The sequence below is a fragment of the Dendrobates tinctorius genome, unplaced genomic scaffold (assembly GCF_039654945.1).
Source record: "Dendrobates tinctorius isolate UK_male_01 unplaced genomic scaffold, ASM3965494v1 ptg000070l, whole genome shotgun sequence".
Lineage (NCBI taxonomy): Eukaryota > Metazoa > Chordata > Amphibia > Anura > Dendrobatidae > Dendrobates > Dendrobates tinctorius.
This window is the reverse complement of record NW_027361738.1, coordinates 38,400,784-38,425,441: the sequence shown is the minus strand read 5'-3', so window position 1 is coordinate 38,425,441 and position 24,658 is coordinate 38,400,784.

Genomic DNA, 24,658 nt, shown 5'->3' with positions numbered 1-24,658 from the left:
CCAGAACCCCACTGATAAGCAGAATTAGGCACTTTTATCCATATTAAAAAGGAGTACCAGTGCACCTGCTTGACTGTCTTTCCAATAATGTCTTATGGGGCTGGCGGAAAAGGTCAGAGGTCATAAAGGGAATGAATGGAGCGGATTTCGGGCATGCGTGTCGGTACTCTATTCTAAGGGCTCGTGCACACAACTGCAAAAATTGGATGAGTGCTATGTGTCATTTTGACAGAATGGAGAAAGACTGAAAAAAACTATAATATTAATATTAGCAAATACCTCCAATTAGAAATGTGGTATAGTTCTTCTGATTCACTATGTCACTTTCCCTGGCACGGGATTAGCTTATTATTACACCTACTACATATTTGGACAGGATCTTGGAGATCAGAATACTTCTTTAAGGCAACTTCACACAAGCATAATACAAGTGCATTTCTACTCTTGTAATGTGGCCACAAATCCCACCTGACCAGAGGTTTATAGACCTGACCTGATTCCAGCATAGGGCTCATTTTGCTGCTCCCTTGCCCTGCGGTCAGGCCATCATTTGCAGGTATAATTCAAGTGCAGAAATACCAGCACTGTAACTGTCCTTATGCCAAGATCTTTGGGAGCATGTGTATAAAAGGAGTAGTGGAATAATCCTCCAATTCGCACCTTCCGGATGGAATATCTAGATGGAATACATCAGTCTTGTAGCAGCATTCATAACTAAATGATACAATTATATAATATTTCACTTATAGCAGATATTAATGTTGCATTTTGCTTCCTCTAGCCATAAGATGGCAGACTCATTCTAACAGCTGTAAATTAGCTTGAATAATTCCAATCTATTTATATAATTGCCGTGTAATGTTTTAATTTCCTGTTCTGTCCAGATGTCACCGTATCCCAGAATTCCAAGCGGAGGAAGTTCATCAACTGCCATATTGGGACACCCAAGTGATGGGTGTGTCAATATGGAAACTGCTGCTGATACCAACCTATTGCGCGGTACCACCAGCGGAACACTGTCGCACCACACACACACACACATGCACTCTATACGCCGTATGCACCACACACACACTCACAATCACAAACTCTATACGCCGTACGCACCACACACACGCACTCACACACACACACAATCTCACACTCACACACTCACACTCACACACTCATGCAGCCTCTTGCACGGTACCAACAGCAGAACATTGTCGAACTGCGCCTGCGCGAATTCCACCCAGGCGCAGTGAATCATTCGGCTGATCCTGGTGGCAGATGCGCGACGTGTCTACAGGCAGAGGAAGCCGGTCACATTAAAGGGATTTTCCGAAAAACAAAAGTTCATTTTAAAAAATTGGGTCTGACCGTGTACGGAGCATACCACATCTCCTGGGCAGGGGAGAAAGCAAAAGACAATACTGACATTACAGCAGGGGATCACAGAGGATTCATTTTGTGAGTTAAAATATTTCACTGACTGTTTTTAAACAATATTTTATCTCACAAAATGTATCCTCTGTGATCTCCTGCTGTAATGTCAGTATTGTCTTTTGCTTTCTCCCCTGCCCAGGAGCTGTGGTATGTTCTGTACACAGTCAGACACAGGCAATTTTTAAAATGAACTTTCATTCGTGGGAAAAGCCCTTTAAAGGGAACCTGTCACCCCCCAAGCGTTTTTAAGTAAAAGAGCCACCTTGTGCAGCACTAATACTGCATTCTGTCAAGGTGGCTCTTTTATTTGGCATCCCTTCCACCGCATAAATAAGCGGTTTTAAAATTTGTCTGACATACTAGAAGTTTGACCGGAGGGCAGGTCTTTCCCCCCTCGGACACAGATGCCTCACATCCATCAGTCATGTCCTCCTTTTGAATTTGGCGCCGCCTCCTCAGTGTTCATTTCAATTCCTTGGGCCTGAGCTGTAATATCTTTTCTTGGGCATGCGCAGTTAGCGCTGCCCGTCCTCTGACATCACATGATGTCTGAGCTATCGAGCCTGCGTGGACGCACGGCCAGAGATCCCGCCCCGCAGTTTCTTCTGATTTATTCAGACTGCGGGGCTGGGAATCTTGGGCATGCGCAGTAGTTCTCTGCGGTGCTCCCTCAAATCCCTCTGCCTCTTTCCATATACGCCTACTATTGAGGAAGCCTGTATGGCGAAACGGCGCTGTCGGGGTAGCCGGGTACGTGTATGAAAGAGCCACAGAAGTTTTATACATGTAAGTTGTTGTTAATTTAAAGCAGTATTACACTGTTACACCATGCAGGAATAGCTCACTCTAACTTGGATCAGTATAGCCGGCACATGAAGCAGGGCACATGAGTAAGCAGTGATTAACCTGTAGTTCTCTGCACTAGGCATCTGATATGTTTGAACTGAGGAGTAAAGGCCCCATCTCACTAAGCGATCTCGGTAGCGAGATCGCTGCTGAGTCACAAGTTTTGTGATGTAACAGCGATCTCACCAGCGAGATCGCTGTGTGTGACAGCGATCAGCGAGCGGCCCCCCTGCCATATCGCTGATCGCTGGAAGAAACCTCTGGATATTTCTTTGGTCGCTGGTCTCCCGCTGGCCAGCACGCATCGCTGTGTGTGACAGGCAGGAGACCAGCGATCAGGTGTAAAAAATAATAAAAAAAATAAAAAATATAGTTATTCTCACCTTCCGACGTCCCGTTCAGCCATCCTGCCTCTCTCCATGCTCCGGTCCCAGTGATCCCTTGCACGAATGACCGCGAGACTTTGTTATCCCTCGAGACCGTGACATCTCGCGGTCATTCTCGCAAAGGATCACTGCGACCGGAGCGTGGAGAGAGGCAGGATGGCTGAACGGGACGTCGGAAGGTGAGAATAACTATATTTTTTATTTTGATTCTATTTTTTACAGGGACATGGCATCAGCGCTAACAAACACAGTGATGCCGGGCGCTCGGCATCGCTGTGCTGATCGCTGGTGAAGCTGTCTGTGTGACAGCTCACCAGCGATCACATAGCAACTTACTAGCGATCCTGACACCTTGATATCGGTGTCGGGATCGCTGGTAAGTCGCTTAGTGTGACGGGGCCTTAAGTTTCCCTGTGGCAAGCGCAATTAGGCTGTTCCTTTATTATTACAATTAGATAACATTTATACAATTGAGTAAGCTTATGCAGCAATCATGTATCTTTGTTTGTAAGCATTTGCAATTGATAAAAGAAACGCTGAGAACAAAAGTCGCTACTATTTGAGCATTAATGCATTGTGATTATTCCATCTAGGATTAGTTAGCTCTGCCTTTGATCATTATGGCAGACATATAATGTAGGGAGCTCAGCGAAATTGGTACTTACCTTTAGCAGTGTGTATTTTACACTATTTAATTAAGGATGTGTTCCTTCTGCTTTTAGAACTATTGGGCTTTTTCCTTAAACATTCAGATGGAAGTTTAATATATATAGCTATATGAATTTATGCCTAAGTAATGAACATTATTTGTATGGGAAAAAAAAGATTGAGAAAAATGTTTGTATGATATATGATTATGTTGTATAAAGCTGAACTCTGTGAGCATTTATCATTACATTTGTACCTTGGTTTTTTAGAAATTTCCTTGTAAAAATTTTTAATGAAATTTATTAATAAATGATTGGTTTTATTGATTCATCTATTTTTGCCTATTTGCCTTTGTTATGTCTGCACAAATTTGTGGCAGAAATTGAGATATAAAACTCTTTCCTACTGTTCAGCGTCATAGGAGGAATCATCAATTAGGGATGACCTGACGAATCGTCAATTAGGGAAGCTTTTTATCATCATCATCATTGTTGAAGAATTGATTTACTATAGTAGTGCAGCCCATCTTCATGTTTCATCCAACTGAATCCTATATCTCCTGGAGGATTTATCCACCAGCCATGGGGCAGCAGTTGTTTTTTCTTCATGCCTACATTGGAGTTGTACTTGACACAACTTCACCAGATAAGCGTTAAACAAGGGCTTACCACTCTCCCTCCATGGGGTATTGATTGTCCTATTGTGTGCACTGTTTCCCCATCTAGATATCTTCTTCTTCTTTTTTCATAATGGTCATAGAAGAGTAATTCCTAAACAGCCAGGATTGTGTTTTAGAAGATATGTGGTGACTGCAGCAAAGTGAACAAATATCGTCAATGTCACTGGTCTAGTGGGAGATATGATAGGTAAGTAATTGCTTTTCTTAGAGCATTTGCTGACTTAGCATATATATTTTTTTAATTTTTGAAACCTATTTCATTTTGATAAATAGTAATCCCAGAGAGATTTGGTATCTTTTTTTTAGAGCCTATACCAAATAGTAGAAAACAGAGAAACTGTAATCCTTTCTTGCCGTACTATGACTGCAATTGCTGTGTTGTACGGCTACTAGACTTTACAATTCCACTTCTAAGTTACAGTAAGAAACATTCATAATTCCTAGGATATCAGATGATCATCGTGCTGACCACCTAGATTTTAACTATGGCTCCAGAACTAAGGTCCACACTAACAGAATATACATCATGGCACAAAAAGGTGCCTATCAGATCTCTGCTAGTAAGTGTGTTGGTGGCCATCATTTTTGTTTAAACTGTAGATTAGATATCTAAATAAAGATGAACAGACACTTTTTGGAGGTTCGGGTTTGAGTCAAATTTCCTGAAATTCACAGTTTCACGCAAATTAGAACATATTGAGATTTGGTTTCTAGTTCGCAAAAAAACCCAAAACTTGCCCAGCTCCATTTTCCACACTGCTGAAGCATCAGAGATCTGACAAACATAATTTTGCATTGCCGCTTGAGACTTCTCATAATGCCCTGCAGCTATAACAACTATGATGGATTATCCTACCCTATACAGAGGTGGAGAGTTTCTGGGACATCACAGATCAGCAGTTACCAGTCGAACACAGTTCATACTTCAGAATAATTTTCCATTTCCAGAGTTGCCAGGGTAAGTCTGTCTCTCCTGTAGAGTGTAAGCTCTTATGGTCAGTGGGGTCTTCTCCCTCCTGTATAGTGTAATCACTTATGGTCAGCGGGGTTCTCTCCTGTGGAGTGTAAATGTCAGGAACACCACACTGCACCTGCTCACTGAGCCAGTACGCGTGCCAATGAGTACAAAACTGTGCACAAACATACCTGTGGAATGGGGGAGCAGTGGTGACGATGCATGCTCCAGGCTCACAGGACCTGAAGCATGTGACTGCTGAGGGCGGGGTCTAAACTCCAGAGAGCTAGGAGCTGAGGAAAACTCCTAGAAAGGTAACTACAGGACAATGTTACCAAGGGGCATAGACAGAGACAGAAACCAGATCAAGCCAGGGTCAAAGCACAAGATAGCATGACAGTACCAAAGGGTTAGGCAGAATGGATAGTCAGGACGTAGCAATAGATCAGAAAACCAGAACGGGCAATAGACGGTACAATAGGGACAAACTCTAACGGAGTAACGATAGCCATGGCAGAAGGTCAGAACTGGAAAAAACAATAATACCAAAACGAAAGACGGAGTACAGAGTGAGGGGACAGGCCGGGTCATACACGGGAAGCAAACAAGCAATGCAGTGCACACGCACACCAGGGGGGTCAGACACACAATCAGAACAACAGTATAGCTGACAGAGAACCCTGGTAAAGAGTGAGTATAAATACCTCTCCCAGATCCAGAAAGAGGCCACGTACACTTAACCCTGTGAGTGCAGGGCAAGAACAATGTCCAAACCATGACAGTAAACTCTTATAGCCAGGGATCTTCTCCCTCTCTCCTGAATAGTGTAAGCCCTTTTGGTCAGTGAGGTTCTTTCTCTCTCCTCTCCTTCACGTTTATTTTACGATCAATTACAAGCTTTCCAGTAATGAAGTTTGCATCAATTTATTCACCACAAATATTGGAATTTCAAAGTATCCGCTCATCACTTTTTCTAAGAGATCAACCAATATTTTGTATGGGACCTTACAGACTCTACTATCAGCTAAAAGGATACAAGGAGAGTGCAAAGTTCTTGCAAATTTAAAAGGTTTGTCCACTACTAGGACAACCCCTTCTCAATCAGAATGTTTGCCCCTATTAATATAAAAACACCTACTGTATATACTCATCGCCCACGTCGGGGCCATTCCAGGGGCTCAAGTGAGGTTGTTACATCATGTGAGTCCTGCACCAAGTCAGTGCTGGCGTCACTGTCCCCGCCTACGTATAAGTAATCAAGAGTAGGTGAGCGGCCAGCCGCAGCTTTGATTTAATATCTATTACTTATATGTCCGAAGGCAGGGGCAGTAACACCAGCGATGAATGGGAGTAGGGCTCACGTGATGTAACAACCTTACGTGAGCCCTGGGAACGCATGTGCCGACACCACTGGAACGGCATCAGCATGGGAAGTGAGTATAAGTGTTTTTATTTTAACGGGGGCAAGCAATCAGATTAAGAAGGAATTTTCCTAGTTGTGGATAGCTGCTTTAACATTTTATTATGATCCTATAGATCCGCTTAAGGGTGTTATCCCATATGGCATATGAACTTCATGGAGATGGGTTTCCCTATTTTGGATCCTTTTTTTCTATGAGCCAGAATGAAGAGTCCAGAATCCACAAATCTGTAGAAAATCAGTTGAGATTCCACAGTAAAATCTATAATAAACACATGCACTTAATGTATAAATTGAAAAGATAACATCTGGGGTAAAAATTCACAGAATATCCGCAACATAATGCGCAAGCTGCAGATTTGTTTCAAAACTTTCCACCTGTCGTTTTCTCGCTACACGTACATGGAGTTTTGAAAACTGGCAACTCAAATCTGCAACATCTGAGCGAATTCTTTAAGTGATAAACTTGCAACGGACTCTGCATTGAATGTAGTAAAACTGCTGAAAAATCTGCACATTACCCATGGAAATTTTGTTGCAAATTTACCACAGATGTCATCCTATCTTACTGCAAAGAGTGAAATCTAGAAGGAAAATTTGTACAAGAAATTGTCATGCTGTTAATTTCACCATCTGTATCACATCGTTTTGGAACATTTTTTCAGTGTATAGACAAGATTTATAAAATACACACGATTACCGCTATATTTTTCGGATTATTTTCTGCATGCAAATTAGCACTGAAAATCACAGCAAATATGTCGTGTGTATTTTCCTTTACAATTAGCCACCAAAATTATGTTTATATTATCCTCCAGATCCCACTCTCTAATTATGAAGGCTGGTATGACTAAGCTTGGAGTGTAAAGTACGCTAATTTAATGGGGATATTTTTACTTCTCTTGGAAATAATTTATTACACATTCATTTAATTTTGCTGTGAAATAAGACTTACTGTGAAGCCAGTAATAGCTGTAATTTGCTGCTTATAAAATTCCAAAACAATAAAAGATCAACTGTTTTCAAGCACGAAGCAAAATTAATAAGTCGCATTTACTGGATGTCATAAGGATAGTAAAACTGTTAAAACTAACTTACGCCATGCTGTGTAATTGTAAAGGTACTGTACTTCAGCTGCGATATTTGGTTGATATAAATTGTACCTTAAAAAACAAAGACAGAAATAACCAGATAGCACCTCCAAAGTTTCCCAAAGGTGTATTAACCCCTTAGTGACTGAGCCAATAATGACCAAGCCAATTTTTACAATTCTGACCAGTGTCATTTTATGTAGTAAACAACGGATCCTACTGATTCTGAGTTTGTTTTTTTGTGACATATTGGACTTCTTGATAATTGTAAAATTTATTTGATATGACTTGCATTTACTATGAAAAAAAATGGAAATTCGGCAAAAGTTTGAAAGCGTTGCAATTTTCAAACTTTTAATTTTTGTACCCTTAAATCAGAGAGTTGTATCACAAAAAAAGTTCATAAATAACATTTCCCACATGACAACTTTACATCAGCATAATTTTGAAAACTTTTTTGCTAGGACGTTATAAGGGTTAAAAGTTGACCAGCGATTTCTCATTTTTCCAACACCACAATTTTTGGGGGGAACACATTTGAAGTGACTTTGAGGGGCCTATATGACAGACAGTACCCAAAAGTGACACCATTCTAAAAACTGCACCCTTCAATGTACTCAAAACCACATTAAAGAAGTTTATTAACCCTTCAGATGCTTCATGAGAACTGAAGCAATGTGGAAGGAAAAAATAAACATTTAACTTTTTTCACAAAAAAATTATTCTGACCCAAGCTTTTTTATTTTCACAAGGGTAATAGTAAAAAATAGAAGATAAAATTTGTTGTGCAATTTCTCCTGAGTACACCAATACCCCATATGTGGGAGAAATCCACTGTTTGGGTGCATGGCAGGGCTCAGAAGAGAGGGAGTACCGTTTGACTTTCTGAACGCAAAATTGGCTGTAATCGATGGCAGGCACCATGTCGCGTTTGGAGAGCCCCTTTTGTGCCTAAACAGTGGAAACCCCCAACAAGGGACCCCCTTTTGGAATCCTCACCCCTCAAGGATTTTATCAATTTTAGGAAGTTTCGCCCCCAGCAGTTCGCCCCCAGCATTTCGTCCCCAGCAGTTCGCCCCCAGCAGTTCGCCCCCAGGTACACTTCGCCCCCGAATATTTCGCCCCCAGCATTTCGCCCCCAGGTTGTTTCGCCCCCGCACATTTCGCCCCCGCACATTTCGCCCCCAGCAGTTCGCCCCCGGATGTTTCGCCCCCGGATGTTTCGCCCCCCAGCAGTTCGCCCCCGGATGTTTCGCCCCGAGCAGTTCGCCCCCGGATGTTTCGCCCCCGGATGTTTCGCCCCCAGCAGTTCGCCCCCGGATGTTTCGCCCCCAGCAGTTCGCCCCCGGATGTTTCGCCCCCAGCAGTTCGCCCCCAGCAGTTCACCCCCGGATGTTTCGCCCCCAGCAGTTCGCCCCCAGCAGTTCGCCCCCGGATGTTTCACCCCCAGCAGTTCGCCCCCGGATGTTTCACCCCCGGATGTTTCGCCCCCAGCAGTTCGCCCCCGGATGTTTCATCCCCAGCAGTTCGCCCCCAGATGTTTTGCCCCCAGCAGTTCGCCCCCGGATGTTTTGTCCCCAGCAGTTCGCCCACAGCAGTTCGCCCCCGGATGTTTCGCCCCCTGCTTTTTGCCCCCGGATGTTTCGCCCCCAGCAGTTCGCCCCCAGATGTTTCGCCCCCAGCAGTTCGCCCCCGGATGTTTCATCCCCAGCAGTTCGCCCCCAGATGTTTTGCCCCCAGCAGTTCGCCCCCGGATGTTTTGTCCCCAGCAGTTCGCCCACAGCAGTTCGCCCCCGGATGTTTCGCCCCCTGCTTTTTGCCCCCAGATGTTTCGGCCCCAAATTAGGCAGTGAATTTTGGCCTTGTGTTTTAGCCCTAAGACAGCTTTCACAGTAGCCACTTTCCCAAGTGCTAAGCACTTCCGGTCTGAGCGTAGGACCTGCGATGATATTGCGGTCACATGACCGTGACATCATCGCAGGTCCTGGATGGTATGCATCGGAGAGAGGCGCGGAGGACAGCGCGACGTTGGAGGGGGTGAGAATAACTTTTTTTTTTTATCATTATTATTTTTAACATTACATCTTTTCACTATTGATGCTGCATAGGCACCATCAATAGCGAAAAGTTGGTCACACAGGGTTAATAGCAGCGCTAACGGAGTGCGGTACACCGCGTTCCGTTAACGCTGGCATTAACCCTGTGTGAGCGGTCAGCGGTGAGTACAGGGCAGTGAAGCAGCGGCCATTTTTATGGCAGACTGTGACCATCGCTGATTGGTCGTGGGCGTTTTGCCACGACCAATCAGCGACTTGGATTTACATGACAGACGCCGCGACCAATGAATATACGAATAAAACGTTACAGACAGAAAGACGAAAGTGACCCTTAGACAATTATATAGTAGATAAGTCAATGGCTAGAAAAGCGAGGTGTTGTTTCGGCCAGCTCTTTTTATTTTATTACAGGAGCTATTTTTGAGCACTTAGCGTTCATCAATAGCCTGTATCTTATGGGTCATTACTAGTGTTGAGCATTCCGATACCGCAAGTATCGGGTATCGGCCGATACTTGCTGTATCGGAATTCCGATACCGACTTCCGATATTTTTTCAATATCGGAATTCGGCATCGGAATCGGAAGTTCAGTTGATTGACGGCCTGACGTCATCATGATGCGCGGTGTGTGCGCATCATGATGCGCCTTCATTTCGGGCCTTCCGGGGGTCTCTGCCGGCCTGCCGGGGGGCTGTGCCGGCCTGCCGGGGGGCTGTGTGGACTGCCCGGGGTCTGTACCGGCCTGCCGGGGGGCTGTGCCGGCCTGCCGGTGGTCTGTGCACCCTGTGGGGGTCTGTACCGGCCTGCCGGGGGGCTGTGCCGGCCTGCCGGGGGGCTGTGCTGATGTCCGGGGGTCTGTGCAAGCATCGTCCGATGGGACTACAAGTCCCATCGGGCGATGCCTGCTACCATGACAGTGATTGACACATTAGCCAATGATGGGACAGTAGTAGTCCCATCATCCGGCTAATGTGTTAAATGTTAAAAAAAAAAAAAAAAAAAAAAATACTACATACATACTACATGCATGCTACATACATACTACATACATGCTACATACATACTGCATGCTACATACATACTACATACATACTACATGCATGCTACATACATACTACATATATACTACATACATACTACATATATACTACATACATACTACATATATACTACATACATGCTACATACATACTGCATGCTACATACATACTACATACATACTACATGCATGCTACATACATACTACATATATACTACATGCATGCTACATACATACTACATGCTACATACATACTACATATATACTACATACATACTACATACATGCTACATACATACTACATACATACTACATGCATGCTACATACATACTACATGCATGCTACATACATACTACATGCATGCTACATACATACTACATACATACTGCATGCTACATACATACTACATACATACTACATGCATGCTACATACATACTACATGCATGCTATATACATACTACATGCTACATACATACCACATATATACTACATACATACAATACATTCATACAATACATACATAGACATACAGTACATATAACATAGAGTAACATACTTACCAATACTTGTCACATTGTTCCCCGAAGCCATTGTCTTTTCCGGGATAAATATTAACATAACAAACCACAAAAATACTCACCCACGATCCGAAGCAGTCCACGAGTGTGTCCCACGACGATCTTGGGTAGAGAACGGCAGCATCAGATGATGCTGCCGTTCTCTACGGGCTGCAGGAATCCAATGACGGAAGGTAGGTATCCTTCCGCACTGTATTCCTCCGCCACTTAAAAAAAAAAGTCCCTAGTCTCACTTTATGCCATTGCTGTGTGGGAAATTCCCACACAGCAATGGCATAAAGTGAGACTAGGGACTTTTTTTTTTTAAGTGGCGGAGGAATACAGTGCGGAAGGATACCTACCTTCCGTCATTGGATTCCTGCAGCCCGTAGAGAACGGCAGCATCATCTGATGCTGCCGTTCTCTACCCAAGATCGTCGTGGGACACACTCGTGGACTGCTTCGGATCGTGGGTGAGTATTTTTGTGGTTTGTTATGTTAATATTTATCCCGGAAAAGACAATGGCTTCGGGGAACAATGTGACAAGTATTGGTAAGTATGTTACTCTATGTTATATGTACTGTATGTCTATGTATGTATTGTATGAATGTATTGTATGTATGTAGTATATATGTGGTATGTATGTAGCATGTAGTATGTATGTAGCATGCATGTAGTATGTATGTAGCATGCATGTAGTATATATGTAGTATGTATGTAGCATGTAGCATGCATGTAGTATATATGTAGTATGTATGTAGCATGTAGTATGTATGTAGCATGCATGTAGTATATATGTAGTATGTATGTAGCATGTAGTATGTATGTAGCATGCATGTAGTATATATGTAGTATGTATGTAGCATGTAGTATGTATGTAGCATGCATGTAGTATATATGTAGTATGTATGTAGTATGTATGTAGCATGCATGTAGCATGCAGTATGTATGTAGCATGCATGTAGTATATATGTAGTATGTAGTATGTATGTAGCATGCATGTAGTATATATGTGTTATGTATGTAGCATGTAGCATGCATGTAGCATGCATGTAGTATGTATGTAGTATATATGTGGTATGTATGTAGCATGCAGTATGTATGTAGCATGCATGTAGTATATATGTAGTATGTATGTTGCATGTAGTATTTATGTAGTATGAATGTAGCATGTATGTAGTATGCATGTTGTATGTATGTAGCATGTAATTTTTTTTTTTTTTTACATTCAACACATTAGCCGGATGATGGGACTACTACTGTCCCATCATTGGCTAATGTGTCAATCACTGTCATGGTAGCAGGCATCGCCCGATGGGACTTGTAGTCCCATCGGACGATGCCTGCACAGACCCCCGGAGCCTGCACAGACCACCGGCAGGCCGGCACAGCCCCCCGGAGCCTGCACAGCCCCCCGGCAGGCCGGCACAGCCCCCCGGCAGGCCGGCACAGCCCCCCGGCAGGCCGGCACAGCCCCCCGGAGCCTGCACAGACCACCGGCAGGCCGGCACAGCCCCCCGGCAGGCCGGCACAGCCCCCCGGAGCCTGCACAGACCACCGGCAGGCCGGCACAGACCACCGGAGCCTGCACAGACCCCCTGGCAGGCCGGCACAGCCCCCCGAAAGGCCCGTACAGACCCCAGAGAGGCTGTACAAGGGCAGGAAAGGGTTTTTCTTATTCCGATACCGGAAGTCCCATAGACTTGAATGGGACTTCCGGTATCGGAATCGGCGATACCGATACTTTTTTTAAAGATCGGCCGATACCATCCGATACGATACTTTGAAGTATCGGACGGTATCGCTCAACTCTAGTCATTACCAAGAGCGCTCACAAAAGCGCTCTGAAAAATGCCAGTAAAGCACGTGCTTTGGAGTTCTAAAACAGTGGCAGCATAAGGGTGCTTTCACACTTCCGCTACATATGCACTACAGGCCGCCCGTTCGCTTCTGTAATGCCGCATTCCGCTAACCTGCAGCGGAACGAAAAGAAGAAAATGCTCTTCTTTTTGTTCTGACACTGATAGCGGAATGCGGCATTACGAAAGCAAACGGGCGTCTGCAGATCGCGGAACCCAGCCGTTCACTTCTATGGGCAATGCAAGCGGAATGCCAGCATTCAGCCAGCATTGCCCTGGGGTCAGCTGGATGTCAGATCCAGAGCGGATCGACCTCTGGCGGCCACAAACACAAGTGTGAAACCACTCTAAAATTACAGTGTGCAAGAGGCCTAAAATCTAAACAATTTTGAACTTTTACCTGACCCAGCACTGACCTGCTTTGTTGCAAGTTTTGTTGCAGATGTAACAAGTAGCAGGTCACATGTCCTGCAAGTTACATTAGACTAGCTTTTATTCCATCTGCATATCAGAATATAGCAGTGTCTGAAATCTCCACAAAGAGAGAAGTGTACTGCCACAAAAAAGCTTCCACAGCAATTCACTTTCTACAACTATGAATTCAGTTCTGTCCAAACGTGGAAAGAGGAAGTTGGTCCATGAGAATCACATTTACTTATTTTCCAAACGAACCGCTGACGATGTTCATTCCATCTGGGTATGTGAAAAACGGTCGACTTGCAAGGGACGTGTTTTGACCAATGAAGAATCTGGCGAAGTTGTGAAAGTAGTCAATCTTCACAATCACGCAGCACAAGCTGCAAGACCTGAAGCAATCCGACTTGTTAATGAGGCTGTGACCAGGGCAAGGACAACACAGGAGACACCACAACAGATTCTCACAGACGTCGTTTCAGGAGCCCATTCTAATGTTGCAGCACTTCTCCCAAGGAAAGCATCACTGAAGAGAACAATACGATTAGCAAGGCAACTTGGCAATATCCCAAGGTTACCTCAAACCCTTGATCAACTTGTTATCCCCCTCGAGTTCCAGGAGATCAGTATTGATGGTGTCCAGCAGCAGTTCCTTCTGCATGACTCTGGTAAGCTACTTAACCATTTAACATTGTATTAAAACAATTCCATTATGCATAATTATTGCAAAGTTTATTTTGCACAAATGTGAAAAATGCTACACTATAAGGTGCTGATATAAAATACTATGTGATTTTTGCCTTCAAGGGAAACTTTGAGGGTAATATAATGTAGTGAGGCCTACTGATTCCAACTAGTGTTGGCCGATCACTGGAAAGATAGGATCAGATCGGGCTGATCATACCGAAAGATTGGAATTAATTCAGATCCAATCTCCAGAGCTAGATGTAGATATATATATATATATATATATATATATATATATATGCACACTGTATGCCCGAACAGTGTGTGTGTGTATATATATGCATATATGTGGGTGGGTGATGGTGGTCTGGCACTTTTGAAACTTTGAAATGCAATAAAGGATTTGTATAGGACTTCAGGAGCGTGGAGGTCTTTCTTCATGGATGCATGTTAAGTACGGGCGGAAGCCAACCCCTGCTCTAGCAGCACACTGAGTCCTCAGCAACAATCTCTGTTGAGCCACTCTTCTTCCAGCTTTCTTGCATATATATAATGGCCCCAAGCTGCGCTGTTAAAAAATAAACAAACCCAGTTATTCAACTCTCTCTCCGGTGTCCAGCGCTGTCTCCGGCGGTGCAGGGAATTCCGAAATCCCAATGCTATGCATTCTGGGTTGTGCATCACCACCTCTGCACATGTGACGGGCTGTTCTGTGACGTGATGTGGTGCTTTCCCAGGACCGTCTAGTGAGCGGTCCTGGGATCACTCTCCACTGTAGTTATAGTACGGCAGGCACAGAGGCAGCGATGCACCGCCTGGATTTCGGGATTCCCTGCACTGCTGGGCTAGGAGCGGGAGCCAGTACTGGACACTGGAGAAAGAGGTGAGTAACTGGGTTTGTTTATTTTTTAACAGCGCAGCCTGGAGCCATTTACTAAAGCTAAATATGCACACACGCTGTACACCTGTATAGTGTGTGTGTGTGTGTGTATATATATATATATATATGCGCACACTGTTCGGGAGTGTATGCCCGGACAGTGTTTTCAGATTACGGAGGATTCCGATTTCTAATTCAGATCATCATCATGATCTGGCTACAAATCGGATCGTAATTTAAAATAACGATCAGCCTGAAAATCGTAATAAATTACGATCTTCAGTGATCGGACCGGCCAACACTAATTCCAAATATGCAGCATTGTACTGGCCATACCTGTCCTGGATGCTGCCCCGGAGTTCAGCCTCGCCTGTCTGCGGCATGCACGGACTGAACTGCCATCGCCGGCTGATTCCTCGGCTCTCGTAGTTCAGTCCTGCAGATCCGTGGACAGGTCGGGCTGAACTCCGGAGCTCAGGTGAGATACGCCATGATTTGCAGATGCGTTTTGCCTGCTGCTTCCAAGCACTTTTTAAGCACTTTGCAAGCGCTTTGGCAAAACGCTTCTGCAAATAGGGGACGTGGCCAAGCTCTGCTATGGGCGTGGCCATGCCCTGCTATGGCCTAAACCGAGCGTATTTGGCGTGGTTTGCAGGCATTTTTCGGGAGGTTTCCCTCTTGCCCATTCCCATTCCTTCCGGGATCCGCCGGAAAATAGCTTTGAAGCTATTTTCCGGTGGGGCGTTTTCCGGCCCCGGCCGGAATCCGCCCGTAACCCGCACCATAGACATGACAGGGTGGGTTTCAGGCAGGAAACACAGCACGGAATACGCCTGTAAATCCAGCTTGTCTGGATAAAGCCTGAGGCCTCGTGCCCACTGACGGAAGGGGATTGTGGAGCGGCATCTCCGCAGCGGCTGTAATTGCGGTAGCAATTGCAGATCCCACAGGAATCTATTTGTGCCTGCAATTGTGGCCACTATTGTGGTACCCTAATTCTGTATCAAAATCTTCACTTAACTCTATGGATTTAGGTGCAGGTTTTAGTGCAGGATTTCAGCCCCTTGTCTGAATGGCTGGAATTTTGTTTGTATAATGGCAGCATACATTGACATGCTGCACTGCATGTTTTTTTTTGTAAACAAAATTTTTTTCATCAGCATGTGGATGGGATTTACACATTAATGCTGCATATGACCCCAGCCTAATGGACCATTCAGTTATGCCTTAGGCCAAAAGCACACTGGTGATTTTACTGGCGTTTTTTGCGTCCTGCACAATCCTCTCAATGAGACAGCATAGGCAGCGCGGACGTCACGAACGTCCGCGCTGCCCACCCGACGACTAGCGTGCCCATCCGCCTGAATGGAATGCCCCATTCAGTCGGGCAGACCGCCCAGTCGTTCATTCAGATGTCCAGCCGCACGCCGCGTCTGGATGCGGCTGTCAACTAGACGGCCCGTTCAGCATAGTGGCGATCGGCCGTGCTGAACGGCCGTCTAGTTGAAGGGTCTAAAGGTACCCTAAAAATGTGACCTATTTCAAGTTTGGAAGTAATTTTAATTTTAAACAAAAATATATAATTTTCCACTGGGACAATATATGTTGTAAAAAACTATTGGTTGGCCCCTTCACACTAGATTTTGCTTCAGTTTTTTATTATGAAATCAGAAAATCTGGAGCAAAATGTGAGTATTTAATGTGAGATATGAACAGAGTCTTCTGATTAGGATATTTTTTTTGTGAATTTATCCCAAAACTCTGTCTGCTGCTTGTTACACTTTTTCTGTTATTTCCTCTACTAATACTTTCATTTTAAATTAGGAAATGGACACAGCCGTATGTTGATATTTGGAACAAGAGACAATCTCCATCTACTGGCACAAAGTAAAGAGTGGTTTGCTGATGGCACGTTTTTCACTACACCAGCCTTGTTTAAGCAACTTTACACAATCCATGTAGTCCACAGCGGCCTTGTTGTTCCTGTAGTGTACACCTTGCTGACAGACAAGAGCCGTTCTACATACCAGAGGTTGCTGCAAGAGCTGAAGAACTTGCAGCCTGGACTGCAGCCAGACAACCTGACGTTGGATTTTGAACTAGCTGCAATACAGGCATTTGAAAGTGAATTCCCCAACCTTGTGAAGACTGGTTGCTTTTTCCACCTTTCACAGTCGGTTTGGCGTAAAGTTCAAAATGAAGGACTCAAGATGCAATACCAAGGTGACCATGAATTTGCCCGTTGGATACGCATGATACCTGCCCTGGCCTTTCTACCACCACAGAATGTTGTGCAATCATTTGAGGAATTGGTGGAAGATCCTGACTTTACACAAGAAGCAATACCTATTGCCAACTATTTTGAAGACAGCTATATCGGTCCAATGAATCGCAGAGGACGTCAAGCACCTTTGTTTCCAGTTCAATTCTGGAATGTGTATGAACGAACATTGAATGATCAACAGCGAACAAATAATGATGTCGAAGGATGGCACCGTAGCTTTCGAGAAACATGTGGTACTCTTTTCCAAAATATATACCGGTTCATTAACTGTCTGAAACATCAGCAAGAGCTCCATAGTTTTGAAATTATTCAGATAATAGCAGGAAATCCCATCGCTGCAAGAAACAAAAAGTATGCTGCAATTTCAGCAAGGGTTAAACGTATCGTGCAAGATTTCGATAATAGAAGCTTGATGGATTATCTGAGAGGCATTGCCTACAGCTTTGATTTTTAGTTCATGGTCACATATTGTATGTTTTGAGAGCAGTGTTTTTAGCTGTAAAATAATTCAAGCATTATAACCTGTAATTTGTATTTTCTCTTTTTCTCTAATCCTTCCCCTCTATACCTTTTTATGTTTCTTGTTAAAACAGTTTTGATATATACAGTTAAAGCATAACTCTGCAAAAAACATGTTATGTTATAGAACCTGTGCCCATGATATTCATTTCCAAAGGAGACCTTCCAGCAGCTTCACTTCTGTGTGAAATGTCTCATCCAAGTTAAAGCTCCATGTGCTGCAGGATTTCAGTGGTTGCTAAGGAGGTTGTTTCTCCTTAGTAGCAGTACTTGTGGATGGATTCTAGAGGGCGTGGCTGCACAGGAGCATGCAGCTAACAATATATTCCCTATGATGTATAAAGGGCTGCTGGTTTACAGCCCTCTGCAAAGCCCCCCTTATGTGTTCCGTCCTGTAACGGCTTTACACAGGCAGGGGGGAGCCCTCCTCTTGTCCAGGACAGAGCACATGAGCGGAGGGTGAAGGGGAGCTTTGCAGAGGGCTGTGAACAAGCAGCCCTGAATGTATCATAGGGAGCCAGGATCCGTTCTGCTCCCAAGGGGGCACGACCTCCTTAGTAACCAATGAAATCCTACTATTTTCCTGTCTGTTTGTAAAATTACTCATCTAGAAAACAAAGTTTGAGAATAAAAAAAACTAATTTGATCAGAATTGTATATCTTAGACTCATATGGTGTATTACTAGTGATAAGCAAACCTTCCAATGTTCAGTTCAGGCAGGTTTTTCCCGGATGCGAAAGATCCAGGAGCAAATTGCTAGAGGCAAAACATCCAGGGATGAACTGCTGGGGGCGAACTGACAGGGGGCGAAACATCTGGGGGTGAAACATCCGGGGGCGAACTGCTGGGGGCGAAACATCCGGGGGCGAACTGCTGGGGGCGAAACATCCGGGGGTGAACTGCTGGGGGCGAAACATCCGGGGGCGAACTGCTGGGGGCAAAACATCCGGGGGCGAAACATCCAGGGGCGAACTGCTGGGGGCGAAACATCCGGGGGCGAACTGCTGGGGGCGAACTGCTGGGGGCGAAACATCTGGGGGCGAACTGCTGGGGGCGAACTTCTGGGGGCGAAACATGCGGGGGCAAACTGCTAGGGCAAACTGCTGGGGGCGAAACATCCGGGGGCGAAACATCCGGGGGCGAACTGCTGGGGGCGAAACATCCGGGGGCGAACTGCTGGGGGCGAAACATCCGGGGGCGAACTGCTGGGGGCGAAACATCCGGGGGCGAAATGTGCGGGGGCGAAATGTGCGGGGGCGAACTGCTGGGGGCGAAATGTGCGGGGGCGAAATGTGCGGGGGCGAAACAACCTGGGAGCGAAATGCTGGGGGCGAAATGTTCGGGGGCGAAGTGTACCTGGGGGCGAACTGCTGGGGGCGAAATGCTGGGGGCGAAATGCTGGGGGCGAAACTTCCAACTCCCGATTTTATCCAGGGTTATAGTGAGCATTTTGAATCCACAGGTATGTCACAAAATTTTATAACATTAGGTCTTCATATTGAATATGTATTCATTAGTGTTGAGTATTCCGATACTGCAAATATCGTGTATCGGCCGATATTCGCTGTATCGGAATTCCGATACCGAGTACCGATATTTTTACAATATCGGATACCGGAATCAGAAGTTCCCATAATGCAATGCGCCAGTGTTGTGGCTGTGATTGGCTGCTGAAATGATGTCATCATGGTGCGCGGTCTGTGCGCATCATGATGCGCGGTCTGTGTGGGCCTGCTGGGGGTCTGTGCGGGCTGCCAGGGGTCTGTGCGGGCTGCCGGAGGTCTGTGCGGGCCTGCCGGGGGTCTGTACGGGCCTACCGGGGGTCTGTACGGGCCTGCAGGGGGTCTGTACGGGCCTGCAGGGGGTCTGTGCGGGCCTGCCGGGGGTCTGTGCGGGCCTGCCGGGGGTCTGTGCGGGCCTGCCGGGCGTCTGTGCGGGCCTGCCGGGGGTCTGTGCGGGCTGCCGGGGGTTGTGTGTGTGTGCAGGCATCGTGCGATGGGACTACAAGTCCCATCGGGCTATGCCTGCTACAATGACAGTGACTGACACATTAGCCAATGATGGGACAGTAGTAGTCCCATCATCCGGCTAATGTGTTGAATGTAAAAAAACAAAAAAAAACCATACATACTACATACTACATATATACAACATTCATACAACATACATACATACATACTACATACTGTATATACTACATTCATACAACATACATACATACTACATACTACATATATACTACATTCATACAACATACATACATACACACTACATATATACTACATTCATACAACATACATACATACACACATACATACTACATTCATACAACATACATACATACACACATACATACTACATATATACTACATTCATACAACATACATACACACATACATACTACATATATACTACATTCATACAACAAACATACATACACGCATACTACATACTACATATATACTACATTCATACAACATACATACTGCATACTACATATATACTACATTCATACAACATACATACATACTACATATATACTACATTCATACAACATACATATATACTACATTCATACAACATACATACATATATACTACATTCATACAACATACATACATACTACATATATACTACATTCATACAACATACATACATACATACTACATACAATACATTCATACATTCATACAATACATACATATAGACATACAGTACATATAACATAGAGTACATACTCACCATCACTTGTCACTTTGATCCCCGAAGCCAGTGTCATCTTTAAAAAATATTAAAATAACAAACAAGCGATATACTCCCTGATCCGCAGAAATCCACGAGTGTCCCACGACAATATCCTGCACTGCATCACTGAGAGGTTACTATAGTTTACTGGTCTCACTTTATTGCAAAAGCTGCGTGGGAACTTTCTCACACAGCAATGCCAAAAGTGAGACTAGGGACTATTTTTTTACAGTGGCGGAGGAATACAGTGCGGAAGGATAATTGTATTCCTGGGGCCCCTAGAGAGCGGTGGCATCAGCTGATGCTGCTGATCTCCACGGGAAATCATCGTGGGACATTCGTGGATTTCTGCGGATCAGGGAGCATATCAGTTGTTTGTTATTTTAATATGTTTTAAAGATGACACTGGCTTCGGGGATCAAAGTGACAAGTGATGGTGAGTATGTACTCTATGTTGTATGTACTGTATGTCTATATGTATGTATTGTATGAATGTGTGAATGTATTGTATGTAGTATGTATGTAGTATGTATGTTGTATGTCTGTAGCATGTTTTATGTATGTTGTATGTATGTTGTATGTATGTAGTATGTATGTAGTATGTATGTATGATGTATGAATGTAGTATATATGTAGTATGTATGTTGTATGTATGTTGTATGAATGTAGTATATATGTAGTATGTATGTAGCATGTAGTATGTATGTATGCATGTATGTTGTATGAATGTAGTATATATGTAGTATGTATGTATGTTGTATGAATGTAGTATATATGAAGGATGTATGTAGTATGTAGTATGTATGTATGTTGTATGAATGTAGCATATATGAAGTATGTATGTAGTATGTATGTTGTATGAATGTAGTATATATGTAGTATGTATGTATGTTGTATGAATGTAGTATATATGTAGTATGTATGTAGCATGTAGTATGTATGTATGTATGTTGTATGAATGTAGTATATATTTAGTATGTATGTATGTTGTATGAATGTAGTATATATGAAGTATGTATGTATGTTGTATGAATTTAGCATATATGTAGTATGTATGTAGTATGTATGTATGTTGTATGAATGTAGTATATATGAAGTATGTATGTATGTTGTATAAATGTAGTATATATGTAGTATGTATGTATGTTGTATGAATGTAGTATGTATGTAGTATGTATGTTTTTTTTATTTTTTTACATTCAACACATTAGCCGGATGATGGGACTACTTTCCCATCATTGCCTAATGTGTCAATCACTGTCATTGTAGCAGGCATAGCCCGATGGGACTTGTAGTCCCATCGGACGATGCCTGCACACACACAACCCCCGGCAGGCCCGCACAGACCCCTGGCAGCCCGCACAGACCCCCGGCAGGCCCGCGCAGACCCCCGGCAGGCCCGTACAGACCCCCGGCAGGCCCATACAGACCCCCGGCAGGCCGGCACAGACCCCCGACAGCCCGCACAGACCCCCGACAACCCGGCACAGACCCCCGACAGCCCGCACAGACCACTGGCAGGCCCGTACAGACCCCGGGCAGCCCGCACAGACCCCCGGCAGGCCCACACAGACCCCCAGCAGGCCCGCACAGACCCACGAGAGGCCCGTACAGACCCCGTTCGCACACACAGACACGCACAGATCCGCCCACGCACCGCCCACACTCTTCCCCCCTCCCGAACTGGATGTACAAGTAAAGAAAGGGTTTTTTAAAATTCCAATATTTCTGTCCCTTTGACTTGAATGGGGTTTCCGGTATCGGAAGATACCCAAAAAGTATTGGGTATCGGTCCGATCCAATCCGATCCGATATTTCTCAATATCGGATGGTATCGCTCAACACTAGTGTTGAGTGCAAGTGTTCGCTACTCCAGTTTGCATTGGGTGCTCGGGTATGCACCAAATATCACAGGTGCTCGAGTGACAAGCTCTAGTCCCTGGCCTGCATGTTTCGTGGCTGTTAGACACCCAAAAAGCAACATCCGGGGACCTGCATTATTCGGTGCATACTCAACCACCCGATGCAAACTCTAGTAGTGAGCCCATAACATACGATAACTTAACCCTCGCAACACTTACTGTGCTGGAGGAAATAAAACTCTGCATTTTATAACACTGATTCCATTAGGCGTAGTGAAACATATCTCTTCTCTTTTAAATTACCAGTGACTCTGTCACAATTCACATAATAAATTAATTTGTGTTGTCTGTTCTTTATGCACGGCCCAACAACTGGACCAATCTGCAGCAAAATTGGCACATAGGAAAATCAGACGATTCAGAAGGTTTTACATCAGGTTTCAGCTCTCCAGGGCCTACCGTTATCAAAATACTTGCTTAAAATAAATGGAACACAGAAGAAAATATTAATTCATGGCCAAATGACTGCCCCAAATTTGCCACATTAGTAAATCAAGCACTTTGGAAGGTTTTACACCAGGTTTTATTTCTTTAGGACTGATTGTTTTGAACATATTTGCAAAAAAACAATACACAAAAGGAACCGGGTGTCAGCTCTCTCCAACCTACTGTTCTCTATATATTCACCAAAAATGGAATACAAAAGCCAATATTAAATAACGTCAAAATGACAGGACTAATCTGCACCTAATTTGCCATATGGGTAAATCAGGCACCTCAGAAAGTTTTACACCAGGATTAAGTTCCCTGGACCCTGCCTATCTCAACATAGTCATAAAAAATCAAAACTAAAGCAAATATTAATTAATTTTTATCAGGACACCAGTAGAGAGGCTTAAAATTTCTGCACATAACAACTCAAAAATGTTGGCTTCATATCAGTAGTAAATTAACTTTTTAACCACACGCAGCAAAAATAGTCCCATGTATAGCCACAAAATCCTACTAATAAACAGTAAAAACCTGTGCCTAACTCATGGTCTTGGCTATAATAAAGTCAGTAACACCTATGGTTGTATACACAATTTAAGTACACTTTCCAATAATATAAACATGTGCAATAAATGATAACTTACAGTGGGGAAAAAAAGTATTTAGTCAGTCAGCAATAGAGCAAGTTCCACCACTTAAAAAGATGAGAGGCGTCTGTAATTTACATCATAGGTAGACCTCAACTATGGGAGACAAACTGAGAAAAAAAAATCCAGAAAATCACATTGTCTGTTTTTTTTTTCATTTAATTTGCATATTATGGTGGAAAATAAGTATTTGGTCAGAAACAAAATTTCATCTCAATACTTTGTGATATATCCTTTGTTGGCAATGACAGAGGTCAAACGTTTTCTGTAAGTCTTCACAAGGTTGCCACACACTGTTGTTCGTATGTTGGCCCATTCCTCCATGCAGATCTCCTCTAGAGCAGTGATGTTTTTGGCTTTTCGCTTGGCAACATGGACTTTCAACTCCCTCCAAAGGTTTTCTATAGGGTTGAGATCTGGAGACTGGCTAGGCCACTCCAGGACCTTGAAATGCTTCTTACGAAGCCACTCCTTCATTGCCCTGGCGGTGTGCTTTGGATCATTGTCATGTTGAAAGACCCAGCCACGTTTCATCTTCAATGCCCTTGCTGATGGAAGGAGGTTTGCACTCAAAATCTCACGATACATGGCCCCATTCATTCTTTCATGTACCCGGATCAGTCGTCCTGGCCCCTTTGCAGAGAAACAGCCCCAAAGCATGATGTTTCCACCACCATGCTTTACAGTAGGTATGGTGTTTGATGGATGCAACTCAGTATTCTTTTTCCTCCAAACACGACAAGTTGTGTTTCTACCAAACAGTTCCAGTTTGGTTTCATCAGACCATAGGACATTCTCCCAAAACTCCTCTGGATCATCCAAATGCTCTCTAGCAAACTTCAGACGGGCCCGGACATGTAAAGGCTTAAGCAGTGGGACACGTCTGGCACTGCAGGATCTGAGTCCATGGTGGCATAGTGTGTTACTTATGGTAGGCCTTGTTACATTGGTCCCAGCTCTCTGCAGTTCATTCACTAGGTCCCCCCGCGTGGTTCTGGGATTTTTGCTCACCGTTCTTGTGATCATTCTGACCCCACGGGGTGGGATTTTGCGTGGAGCACCAGATCGAGGGAGATTATCAGTGGTCTTGTATGTCTTCCATTTTCTAATTATTGCTCCCACAGTTGATTTCTTCACTCCAAGCTGGTTGGCTATTGCAGAT